Source organism: Oncorhynchus nerka, linkage group LG2 (assembly GCF_034236695.1).
Source record: "Oncorhynchus nerka isolate Pitt River linkage group LG2, Oner_Uvic_2.0, whole genome shotgun sequence".
Classification (NCBI taxonomy): Eukaryota; Metazoa; Chordata; class Actinopteri; order Salmoniformes; family Salmonidae; genus Oncorhynchus; species Oncorhynchus nerka.
The window spans coordinates 31230467-31243276 of NC_088397.1; the positions used below are offsets into that span (position 1 = coordinate 31230467).

The 12810-nt window shown below is 42.2% G+C and overlaps 1 protein-coding gene across 1 annotated transcript in view; it reads left to right on the forward strand.

Moving 5' to 3' along the window:
- The first annotated feature begins 1259 nt into the window (after positions 1-1259).
- Positions 1260-12810, forward strand: part of LOC115134283 (1-acyl-sn-glycerol-3-phosphate acyltransferase gamma-like) — a 52210-nt gene continuing 40659 nt past the window's right edge. The window contains exons 1-2 of the mRNA XM_065025904.1: positions 1260-1442; positions 3734-3888. The gene's annotated coding sequence lies outside the window, so the exon portion shown is untranslated. The remainder of the gene's footprint in view (positions 1443-3733; positions 3889-12810) is intronic.

Here is a 12810-nt window from a genome sequence, read left to right on the forward strand (position 1 = left end):
ATCTACCTGCAATGTCAGGTAACTAACTTTCCTGGTAACATATCCCATACGATGCTTGTCATGTACGTAAGCCAATGCATGCCTATCAGGGGACACTTTACTACAAGCAACTAATATGAATATTAGTTTCCTCCAATACGACAGACAAACAAAGGTTGACTATTTCATTGAATTCATGAACATGACACATGTCAAAAACGGTATTCTGTATATCTGTATTGCATGGTCAATGAAAGATCATACTCACATATGCTGTCTACCTATACTCAACTGAACACAGGTATACCCGTTTGCACAGAGTTAGAATACCTAAGATGATACCTATAGGCAGTGCTTGACTTGGACTTAAATAGGTGCCGGTACTCATTTTGGGTGCCGGTACTGTTTATATTTAGGTGCAAGAGCTCCACAATACTTTTGAGATAATATTATATAAGAGGAACAAGAGCTCAAGCAGTAGAACATTTGAGGTGCCGGTTCTTAGCTCCTTTGGCAGTGTGAGGTCCTGCCCAAGTCAAGTACTGCCTTTACACCTACTTTCTGGAGGGTCTTCAGTACTGTCTGTTGAAAACTGCATTCCCTCTCACTGCATGGGGTTGTCAATTAATGATCATAAATGTTTCATGTGTGTATACCTCAGTTATTATAAGACACAACACGCATAAACAGCTTGTGGAGAACATTTAAAATCAGAGCATTTTGCCATGGAAACCAAGATGACATAACTCTGTGGCCTAACATATTCAGAATGAAAAGAGTCACAGGGATATCTACCTGCATTACAATTCCGTTACAGGTGTTGGGAGAGAAGGGGGACATAATGGAAACGCTGGCTTGTTATCAGAGAGGAAGAGGCAAAGCGAGAGTGTTTACTCTCTGCCAAAGAGGTCGATGAGAGAGTCAAATTTGGTCAACAAAAAAACAATGAATTTGCTACGTGAGGCTTATTTGATCCAATATAAGTTCGGTAATTGTTAGGTTGTTACGGGTGCACTGATATAATTGGATGCACGTAGCATTTCGGCAGAAAAAAAACATCAACTTTATATCCGAGTTGTGTCTATTGTGCACACGCGTATCTGGCCTCTCATTGGCTAGAATGGTCCCACCTGATCTCGCCACCTCCCGCCTGCCTTCCATCTTTGAGGACACGTATTACCATTGTTAGAGCGGTCACTCGATTATCTTGGAAATATAATAGATACTCTTTATTGTTATGCATTGTTTCCAGGGGGACAGAGTTTGAGGTTGGATAGACAGGAAGTTGCATGTTTCACAGAAGGATGTAGCTAGCTAGCTAAAAGATAAACCTTTATATTGAAAAATAAATGCGTCTATGACTCTGTGGTGCAAAGACAACAATGTTATTTATGTGTTGAGTTGAAAACCAACGCGTTGGACCTGTTTGGTAACATTACTCGTCGTCGGGATCCAGAAATCAGGTAACGTTAGCTAGCTAAAATGCTATCCAAGTTAGCAGAGGTGTAAATAATATTTCTGTTGCAAAACGTTTACTCAGACGGAAAACCTAAACCAGTGTTTCTATTGGACACATGCAGGTAGGTCCCGCCTCATTTCCGTTTGGTTGTTAAACGGTAAACGGTTTCCGTAATGAATACACCCCTGGTTAACTAGATAGGTAAAACCACTGCAGTAGCTAGCTAACATGCCACCTAATTTAACATATCACTGCATAGCAGTCTGGACTCAGGTTTGGTAGGTATGACCACAGTATGTGAGCGGAGCGTGCCCAATTTGACTGGAGCGCAGAACGAGTTTTCCAAGGCTGGAGCTTCGGCCTTCTCCAGTAGCGCTCACTTCGTGAGCTCACTCCTCTATCACACTGGGTGTTTTTGCATTTTGGTACCAGAAGTACATTCATTTCAATGGCACGCTGCGTTTGCCTTACAGCATTGCGTTGCAGAGGCAGTTGTTGTAGTACGTTCTGTGTGGCGCATACATTGGATTTATTGAACATATGCATCAAACTACCCGTAGACGGCTTGACAGAAATGATAGTAGAAGCTGAATGTTGAACCTTTGTTGTACACATTCAGATGATAGTGCATACCATTTTGTGCAATAACACTGTCGGTGTGCCTGCCCATCATGCATTTGTTGGCTACTTTTTTAACATTTTTATTTTTAGTATTTGTTTTTTGTATTATTTTTTAAAACATGTTTTTGTTATTACATTTTTTTGTAAACTACTTGTGTGCTGCTATAGAGTACCAGGTCAAACAAGAAATGGTTCCAATTGTTTTTCCACCATTCATTTTTCCCATAAGGGATTTTAGTAGCACTTAAAAGAAAGGCTGTGCTTTGTGTAGGCTTACCTTGCGTTTTGCACAAAACAGTTCTCAACTCCGCTGCTATTTCCGTCGCATTGTTCTCAACACCAATATGCTGGTTAACTTTGCTATTAGGCACATAGCAACATTGTATAGGAAAAGGCACCTATTCAACAACAAACTGACGTTTCAGAACCACAGACAGCGATTGTTATCCAACACAGGAGAATGTGCATTTGTTATAAAATAATATTATTTTTATTAGTGTTGCACCATTGTTCTTACATAATATAAGGTAGCCTAGTGGTTAGAGCATTGGGCCAGTAACTGAAAGGTTGCTGGATAGAATCCCTGATCTGTCGTTCTGCCCCCTTAGCAAAGCAGTTAACCCAAAGACATGGACGTCGATTATGGCAGCCCCCCGCACCTCTCTGATTCAGAGGGGTTGTGTTAAATCTGGAAGACACATTTCAGATGTACAACTGATTAGGTATCTCCCTTTCCCTAATAATATACAATTTCAGTAGCACATGTCTTAGTGATGGACTGCACCATCCCCACGGCATCCACAATGGATTAGTCCACTCAGACAGGCGCGAATCAGACATGTCTTGTAGAGGTCGACCGATTCAGATTTTTCAACGCCGATACCGATTTATTGGAGGAACAAAAAAAAGCTGATCCCGATTAATCGGTCAATTTTTTTTTAATAAAAAATTTAAACGATTTAATCTGGATAGGTTTCTTTTTTTGCTGAGTTATTTATATATATATAAAAAAAGAAACAAAAAAACAAAAAAATACAAAAAAGAAACGTTCTCTCACTGTCAACTGCGTTTATTTTCAGCAAACTTAACCTGAAACTAGGGGACACTATTTTTATTTTTGGAAAAATATCGTTCCCAAAGTAAACCGCCTATTTCTCAGGACCAGATGCTAGAATATGCATATAATTGACAGCCTAGGATAGAAAACACTCTGAAGTTTCCAAAACTGTCAAAATATTGTCTGTGAATATAACAGAACTGATATTGCAGGTGAAACCCTGAGGAAAATCCAATCAGGAAGTGCCTCTTATTTTGAAACCGTTGTGTTCCTATGTACCCCTATTGACCATTGAAAGGGATATCAACCAGATTCCTTTGTCTACGTATTCCCTAAGGTGTCTACAGCATTTTGACGTAGTTTCACGCCTTAATGTTGAAGAATGAGCGTAAACGACTACATTGCGTAAGTGGCCAGCTGAGGGCTCTCAGAGTGATTCTTGCGTAAAAGACAGAGGTAGTCATTTTTCCTCTCGCTATACTGAAAAGCCAATTGTCCCGGTTGATATATTATCATTATCGAATAGATATTTGAAAAACACCTTGAGGATTGATTATAAAAAACGTTTGCCATGTTTCTGTCGATATTATGGATATAATTTAGATTTTTCTTTTCAGCATTGTCGTGACCGCTATTTCCGGTGGATTTCTCAACATAACGTGACCAACAAACTGATGTATTTTGGGTATAAAAATCATCTTTATGGAACAAAAGGAACATTTGCTGTCTAACTGGGAGTCTCGTGAGTGAAAACATCCGAAGATCATCAAAGGTAAACAATTAATTTGATTGCTTTTCTGATTTTCGTGACCAAGCTTCCTGCTGCTAGCTGGACATAATGCTATGCTAGGCTATCGATAAACTTACACAGACGCTTGTCTTGCTTTGGCTGTAAAGCATAATTTCAAAATCTGAGATGACAGGGTGATTAACAAAAGGCTAAGCTTTGTTTCACTATATTTCACTTGTGATTTCATGAATATTAATATTTTCTAGTAATATTTTTTGACCGTTGCGCTATGCTAATTAGTGTAGTTGATGACAATTCTCCCGGATCTGGGATGGGTAGTTCCAAGAGGTTTTGTGCAAATATTTGTATGAACATAACAAGATTTAACAACTGAGACATAAACTGAACAAGATCCACAGACATGTGACTAACATAAATTGAATAATGTGTCCCTGAACAAAGGGGGGGTCAAAAAAGTAACATCAGTATCTGGTATGGCCACCAGCTGCATTAAATACTGCAGTGCATCTCCTCATGGACTGCACCAGATTTGTCAGTTCTTGCTGTGAGATGTTACCCCACTCTTCCATCAAGGTGTCTCACAGTACATACATTGCAATTTATTGCCCTGGCCACATCTGCAGTCCTCATGCCTCCTTGCAGCATGCCTAAGGCATGTTCACGCAGATAAGCAGGGACCCTGGGCATCTTTCTTTTGGTGTTTTTCAGAGTCCATAGAAAGGCCTCTTTAGTGTCCTAAGTTTTCATAACTGTGACCTTAATTGCCTACCATCGGTAAGCTGTTAGTGTCTTAATTAACGACCGTTCCACAGGTGCATGTTCATTCATTTTTTTATGGTTCATTGAACAAGCATGGGAAACAGTGTTTAAACCCTTTACTATGAAGATCTGTTCAGTTATTTGGATTTTTACGAATTATCTTTGAAAGACAGGATCCTGAAAAGGGGCCGTTTCTTTTTTTGTTGAATTGTAATAATGACAATTACAACAATACTGAATGAACACTTTTATTGTAACTTAATATAATACATAAATAAAGTCAATTTAGTCTCAAACACATAAGGAAACATGTTCAATTTGGTTTAAATAATGCAAAAACCCAAGTGTTGGAGAAAGTAAAAGTGCAATATGTGCCATGTAAAAAAGCTAACGTTTAAGTTCCTTGCTCAGAACATGAAGAGGGAAACGAGGCGGTGTTCTGGTCAGACTCCGAAAAAGGGCACATCGCGCACCACTCCCCAGCATTCTTCTTGCCAATGTCCAGTCTCTTGACAACAAGGTTGACGAAATCCGAGCAAGGGTAGCATTCCAGAGGGACATCAGAGACTGCAACGTTCTCTGCTTCACAGAAACATGGCTTACTGGGAAGACGCTATCCGATGCGGTGCAGCCAACGGGTTTCTCCACGCATCGCGCCGACAGAAACAAACATCTTTCTGGTAAGAAGAGTGGCGGGGGCGTATGCCTCATGACTAACGAGACATGGCGTGATGAAGGAAACATACAGGAACTCAAATCCTTCTGTTCACCTGATTTAGAATTCCTCACAATCAAATGTAGACCGCATTATCTTCCAAGAGAATTCTCCTCGATTATAATCACAGCCGTATATATCCCCCCCCAAGCAGACACATCGATGGCTCTGAACGAACTTTATTTAACTCTTTGCAAACTGGAAACCATTTATCCGGAGGCTGCATTCATTGTAGCTGGGGATTTTAACAAAGCTAATCTGAAAACAAGACTCCCTAAATTTTACCAGCATATCGATTGCGCAACCAGGGGTGGTAAAACCTTGGATCATTGTTACTCTAACTTCCGCGACGCATATAAGGCCCTGCCCCGCCCCCTTCGGAAAAGCTGACCACGACTCCATTTTGCTGATCCCTGCCTACAGGCAGAAACTAAAACAAGAGGCTCCCACGCTGAGGTCTGTCCAACGCTGGTCAGACCAAGCTGACTCCACACTCCAAGACTGCTTCCATCACGTGGACTGGGACATGTTTCGTATTGCGTCAGATGGAAATATTGACGAATACGCTGATTCGGTGTGCGAGTTCATTAGAACGTGCGTCGAAGATGTCGTTCCCATAGCAACGATAAAAACATTCCCAAACCAGAAACCGTGGATTGATGGCAGCATTCGCGTGAAACTGAAAGCGCGAACCACTGCTTTTAATCAGGGCAAGGTGTCTGGTAATATGTCCGAATATAAACAATGCAGCTATTCCCTCCGCAAGGCTATTAAACAAGCTAAGCGTCAGTACAGAGACAAAGTGGAATCTCAATTCAATGGCTCAGACACAAGAGGCATGTGGCAGGGTCTACAGTCAATCACGGACTACAAGAAGAAACCCAGCCCAGTCACGGACCAGGATGTCTTGCTCCCAGGCAGACTAAATAACTTTTTGCCCGCTTTGAGGACAATACAGTGCCACTGACACGGCCTGCAACGAAAACATGCGGTCTCTCCTTCACTGCAGCCGAGGTGAGTAAGACATTTAAACGTGTTAACCCTCGCAAGGCTGCAGGCCCAGACGGCATCCCCAGCCGCGCCCTCAGAGCATGCGCAGACCAGCTGGCCGGTGTGTTTACGGACATATTCAATCAATCCCTATACCAGTCTGCTGTTCCCACATGCTTCAAGAGGGCCACCATTGTTCCTGTTCCCAAGAAAGCTAAGGTAACTGAGCTAAACGACTACCGCCCCGTAGCACTCACTTCCGTCATCATGAAGTGCTTTGAGAGACTAGTCAAGGACCATATCACCTCCACCCTACCTGACACCCTAGACCCACTCCAATTTGCTTACCGCCCAAATAGGTCCACAGACGATGCAATCTCAACCACACTGCACACTGCCCTAACCCACCTGGACAAGAGGAATACCTATGTGAGAATGCTGTTCATCGACTACAGCTCGGCATTCAACACCATAGTACCCTCCAAGCTCGTCATCAAGCTCGAGACCCTGGGTCTCGACCCCGCCCCTGTGCAACTGGGTACTGGACTTCCTGACGGGCCGCCCCCAGGTGGTGAGGGTAGGCAACAACATCTCCTCCCCCCCGCTGATCCTCAACACGGGAGCCCCACAAGGGTGCGTTCTGAGCCCTCTCCTGTACTCCCTGTTCACCCACGACTGCGTGGCCATGCACGCCTCCAACTCAATCATCAAGTTTGCGGACGACACAACAGTGGTAGGCTTGATTACCAACAACGACGAGACGGCCTACAGGGAGGAGGTGAGGGCCCTCGGAGTGTGGTGTCAGGAAAATAACCTCACACTCAACGTCAACAAAACTAAGGAGATGATTGTGGACTTCAGGAAACAGCAGAGGGAACACCCCCCCTATCCACATCGATGGATCAGTAGTGGAGAGGGTAGCAAGTTTTAAGTTCCTCGGCATACACATCACAGACAAACTGAATTGGTCCACTCACATTGACAGCGTCGTGAAGAAGGCGCAGCAGCGCCTCTTCAACCTCAGGAGGCTGAAGAAATTCGGCTTGTCACCAAAAGCACTCACAAACTTCTACAGATGCACAATCGAGAGCATCCTGGCGGGCTGTATCACCGCCTGGTACGGCAACTGCTCCGCCCTCAACCGTAAGGCTCTCCAGAGGGTAGTGAGGTCTGCACAACGCATCACCGGGGGCAAACTACCTGCCCTCCAGGACACCTACACCACCCGATGTTACAGGAAGGCCATAAAGATCATCAAGGACATCAACCACCCGAACCACTGCCTGTTCACCCCGCTATCATCCAGAAGGCGAGGTCAGTACAGGTGCATCAAAGCTGGGACCGAGAGACTGAAAAACAGCTTCTATCTCAAGGCCATCAGACTGTTAAACAGCCACCACTAACATTGAGTGGCTGCTGCCAACACACTGTCATTGACACTGACCCAACTCCAGCCACTTTAATAATGGGAATTGATGGGAAATGATGTAAATATATCACTAGCCACTTTAAACAGTGCTACCTTATATAATGTTACTTACCCTACATTATTCATCTCATATGCATATGTATATACTGTACTCTAGATCATCGACTGCATTCTTATGTCACTAGCCACTTTAACTATGCCACTTTGTTTACTTTGTCTACATACTCATCTCATATGTATATACTGTACTCGATACCATCTACTGTATGCTGCTCTGTACCATTGTTAGTAATTGGATATGTAGATGGGTGAGCCGGTCAAGGATCGATTCAGACTAAGTGGTAAATTTTATGACAAGTAAACAGTTTATTCAGTGTGAAAATATGTAGTACAGCGTAATTACGGCTCTTCCGTTAGTTCGTGTGGAACGGCAGGCAGAGAGTGCGTAAACAGTCAGCACAGCTCTTATATACGTCACAGAAAGTAGGTTGACCCTAGGAAGATCGGATCTCCGGTTTGGTTCGGCTGGTTGTAGTCTGTAGTCTTCCGCCATTGGCTCAGTTGTCTGTCCGTCATCGTAGGATCTTCTTCGGGCACACAGTGTTCGGTTAAAAAAGGGAGATTATGTGTGTAATGTGGGAACTATCCTGTAGGGGACCCCACAGGCTTTACTGTGAAAATACGTTGCTATGTGTTGTCTCAGTTATAACAATGCAATAGCCATATATTTAGCAGTAGGTTGGTCTCCTGCATAATAGCAATTCTTTACACCATCACTCATTCATATATCCTTATGTACATATTCCTTATCCCCTTACACTGTGTATAAGACAGTAGTTTTGGAATTGTTAGTTAGATTACTTGTTGGTTATCACTGCATTGTCGGAACTAGAAGCACAAGCATTTCGCTACACTCGCATTAACATCTGCTAACCATGTGTATGTGACAAATAAAATTTGATTTGATTTGACAACATATGAAAGCTGGTGGTTCCTTTTAACATGAGTCTTTAATATTCCCAGTTAAGAAGTTTTAGGTTGTAGTTATTATAGAAATTATAGGACTATTTCTCTCTATACCATTTGTATTTCATATACCTTTGACTATTGGATGTTCTTATAGGCACTTTAGTATTGCCAGCCTAATCTCAGGAGTTGATAGGCTTGAAGTAATAAACAGCGCTGTGCTTCAAGCATTGTGAAGAGCTGCTGGCAAACGCAGGAAAGTGCTGTTTGAATGAATGCTTACGAGCCTGCTGCTGCCTACCACCGCTCAGTCAGACTGCTCTATCGAATATCAAATCATAGACTTAATTAATATAATAAACACATAGAAATACAAGCCGTAGGTCATTAATATGGTCAAATCCGGAAACGATAATTTCAAAAACAAAACGTTTATTCTTTCAGTGAAATCTAGAACCGTTACGTATTTTATCGAACGGGTGGCAACCCTAAGTCTAAATATTGCTGTTACATTGTACAACCCTCAATATTATTTCATAATTATGTAAAAATCAGGCAAATTAATTACGATCTTTGTTAGGAAGAAATGGTCTTCACACAGTTCGCAACGAGCAAGGCGGCCCAAACTGCTGCATATACCCTGACTCTGCTTGCACTGAACGCAAGAGAAGTGACACAATTTCCCTAGTTAATATTACCTGCTAACATGAATTTAATTGAACTAAATATGCAGGTTTAAAAAAAGATACTTGTGTATTGATTTTAAGAAAGGCATTGATGTTTACGGTTAGGTACATTGGTGCAACAACAGTGCTTTTTTCGCAAATGCACTTTTGTTAAATCATCACCCGTTTGGCGAAGTTGAAGTAGGCTGTGATTCGATGATAAATTAACAGGCACCGCGTTGATTATATGCAATGGAGGACAAGCTAGTTAAACTAGTAATATCATCAACCATGTGTAGTTAACTACTGATTATGTGAAGATTGATTGTTTTTTATAAGATAAGTTTATTGCTAGCTAGCAACTTAAGTTGGCTCCTTGCTGCACTCGCGTAACAGGTGGTCATCCTGCCACGTGTAACTGATGTGAAATGGCTAGCTAGTTAGCGGTGGTGCGCGCTAATAGCGTTTAAATCAGTGACGTCACTCACTCTGAGACCTTGAAGTAGTTGTTCCCCAAATCTTTTCAGTCTCCTGAGGGGGAAAAGGTGTTGTCGTGCCCGCTTTACGACTGTCTTGGTGTGTTTGGACCATGATAGTTCGTTGGTGATGTGGACACCAAGGAACTTGAAACTCACGACCCGCTACATTACAGCCCCGTCGATGTTAACCTCTTGCTTCTACTCAACTAGAGCTCTGGAAATGCAAATGCGCTACGCTAATAGTATTAGTTAAAACTCAAAAGTTCATTAAAATACACATGCAGGGTATCGAATTAAAGCTACACTCGTTGTGAATCCAGGCAACAAGTCAGATTTTTAAAATGCTTTTCGGCGAAAGCATGAGAAGCTATTATCTGATAGCATGTAACACCCCAAAAGACCCACAGGGGACGTAAACAAAATAATTAGCATTTCGGCGTTACACAAACCGCACAATAAAATAGAAAACATTCATTACCTTTCACGGTCCTAGACCTAAGGAGATACGGTGCCCTGCATGTGTTTGACCAAGAAAAAACTCGAAGGGAAATGACAAGACTCTAGACACCGTGTGGAAGCTGTAGGTACTGCAACCTCAGTCAATTAATTGTGGTTCACCTTTATCAATGGGTTCAAGTAGCGCATGGATATATTTTCCCATTTTCAGTGATCAGTTTTTCCTGTGCTTTTCGATGTAAATGCCGTTCTGGTAAAGCCACAGCAGTGATTTAACCAGTTTTATAAACGTCTGAGTGTTTTCTATCCACACAGACTAAGCAAATGCATATACTATATTCCTGGCATGAGTAGCAGGGCGCTGAAATGTTGCGCGATTTTTAACAGAATGTTCAAAAAAGTAGAGGGTCGACTTAAGAGGTTAATGGGTGCTTGTTCGGCCGGCCCTTTCCTGTAGTCCACAATCAGCTCCTTTGTCTTGCTCACATTGAGGGAGAGGTTGTTGTCCTGCCACCACACTGCGTCGAGAGGGTGTTCTCCGCTGCTGGTCTGCACCATCTCATGGACCTGAAGCAACAGACTCTGTAGGCATTTTTAATTTAATTGTAAGTATTTCACATTTATAGACTAATTATTTAATACAACAAAATGTTGTTTAAATGCTGAGCGCTTAATGTTCCAGCCAACCTAGTGTGTCGCACTCGCAAATACTTCACAATTGATTTATTTGTAGGCTACAGACTTGAAATAATTTAAATAATAGGCTCAACTCCAGTCACATATTATGGTTACAACCAAGTTCGAGTTAACGTTAGAGAGAAACTAGATAGCTTGGAGAAGTTAGCCTAGCTAGCTAGCTGTGACTTTCAGTTAATGCTGTCATTCACATGAAAATTGGAGTGTGTTTGCTAACTAAAGTCAGTATAAATATGCATGCGGAATTAACCAGCAACTATTTATGTTCATAATACGCTCCCACGTGTGAATGAATTAGATCAGCTAATGTCAGTCAACCACTAGCCCTTGATCATGACTCAGTTCCATTACATTATACATAAGTCGCATAAGAGTCAAGGCATTTTCTGTAGGGGGAGTTTTGTTAAGAGCTCCGAAGCTCAACCTGAACATTAACACGTGGCGCTTGTGGTATGTTTTTGGAACCATAATGACCTTATCTTTCATATCAGCGAGAATTTTTTAAATTTTTTAAAACAAGGTTAAATTCATACAAACTTTGATAGGGTTAGTGTTTCCACACGGTCATATGTCCATGTTACAGCGCTTGTTTACGGAAAACATATGGAAGACGAGGCGACCGCCTGTGTTAAGCTATCTAGCATGCTCTGAACAACTGTGTGTAAGCGTAACTCAGGAAGTGTAGCGGAAGTGTAGTTTCCTCAGATGGAGGCACTCTAAGCTGGTATGGATCTGTGCAAAACTGCTACAGTAAGTGTATCTTTTATTTGAAGTATTCTTTCTCGCTGATGAAAGATAAGGGCCATGTACACTGCTCAAAAAAATGAAGGGAACACTTAAACAACACAATGTAACTCCAAAATTAGGAAGAAGGCAGAATGCCGCCTACTAGTCAATCAACATCTAGGTCATTTAAAAAATATATTGTTATATATTTAACTTGGCAAGTCAGTTAGGAAGAAATTCTTATTTACAATGACTGCCTATCCCGGGCCAAATCTGGACGACACTGGGCCAATTGTGCGCCGCCCTATGGGACTCCCAATCACGGCCGGATGTGATACAGCCTGGAATCGAACCAGGGACTGTAGTGATGCCTCTTGCTCTGAGATGCAGTGCCTTAGACCGCTGCACCACCATTTCTCATGCACAGTAGCTTGCCGGAAGATACCGACCGTTACGCTTGTTTACACTGAGCTGCACTGGGGTCAGAATGCGATCCTGGTTACATTAAGACACAGTGGAGCCGGCACGAGATATGGGTCGTAAAACATACTGTAATGCAGGGATGGGATATGCCTCTGTACTCCAGGTTTTACTTTTATCAACACTGCTCCATCGAAAATATTAAAATACTGCTAGTTTTCCAGGAAAACAGCCTTTTTCGTCCTCATGCTAGCTTGTAGTAGCCACCGCAGAAATTTTGGAATGGCAGTGTCAGCCAATCAGCTCCTTTGTGTTGTTGAACCACAAAGTCATAAACCCCGCCTATTTCGACAATTTCTTTAAAACTAACCCTAACCATACTGCTAACATTATGCCTAACCATAACCTTAAATTAAGGTTTTGTTTTCCTGAATTTTACGAGATAGGCCATTTTGACTTTGTTATTTTTACTAGTTACCACAGCCACAATGTGCCAATCTATAATGCCTGCTGTGGCTACTGCCAGCTAGCACGATGACAAAAAGGGCAGTAAATGAATACACCCCAGGTAGTTTGGGTCCCAGATGCTGATTGGCTGAAAGCTGTGGTATATCAGACAATATACAACAGGTATGATGAAAC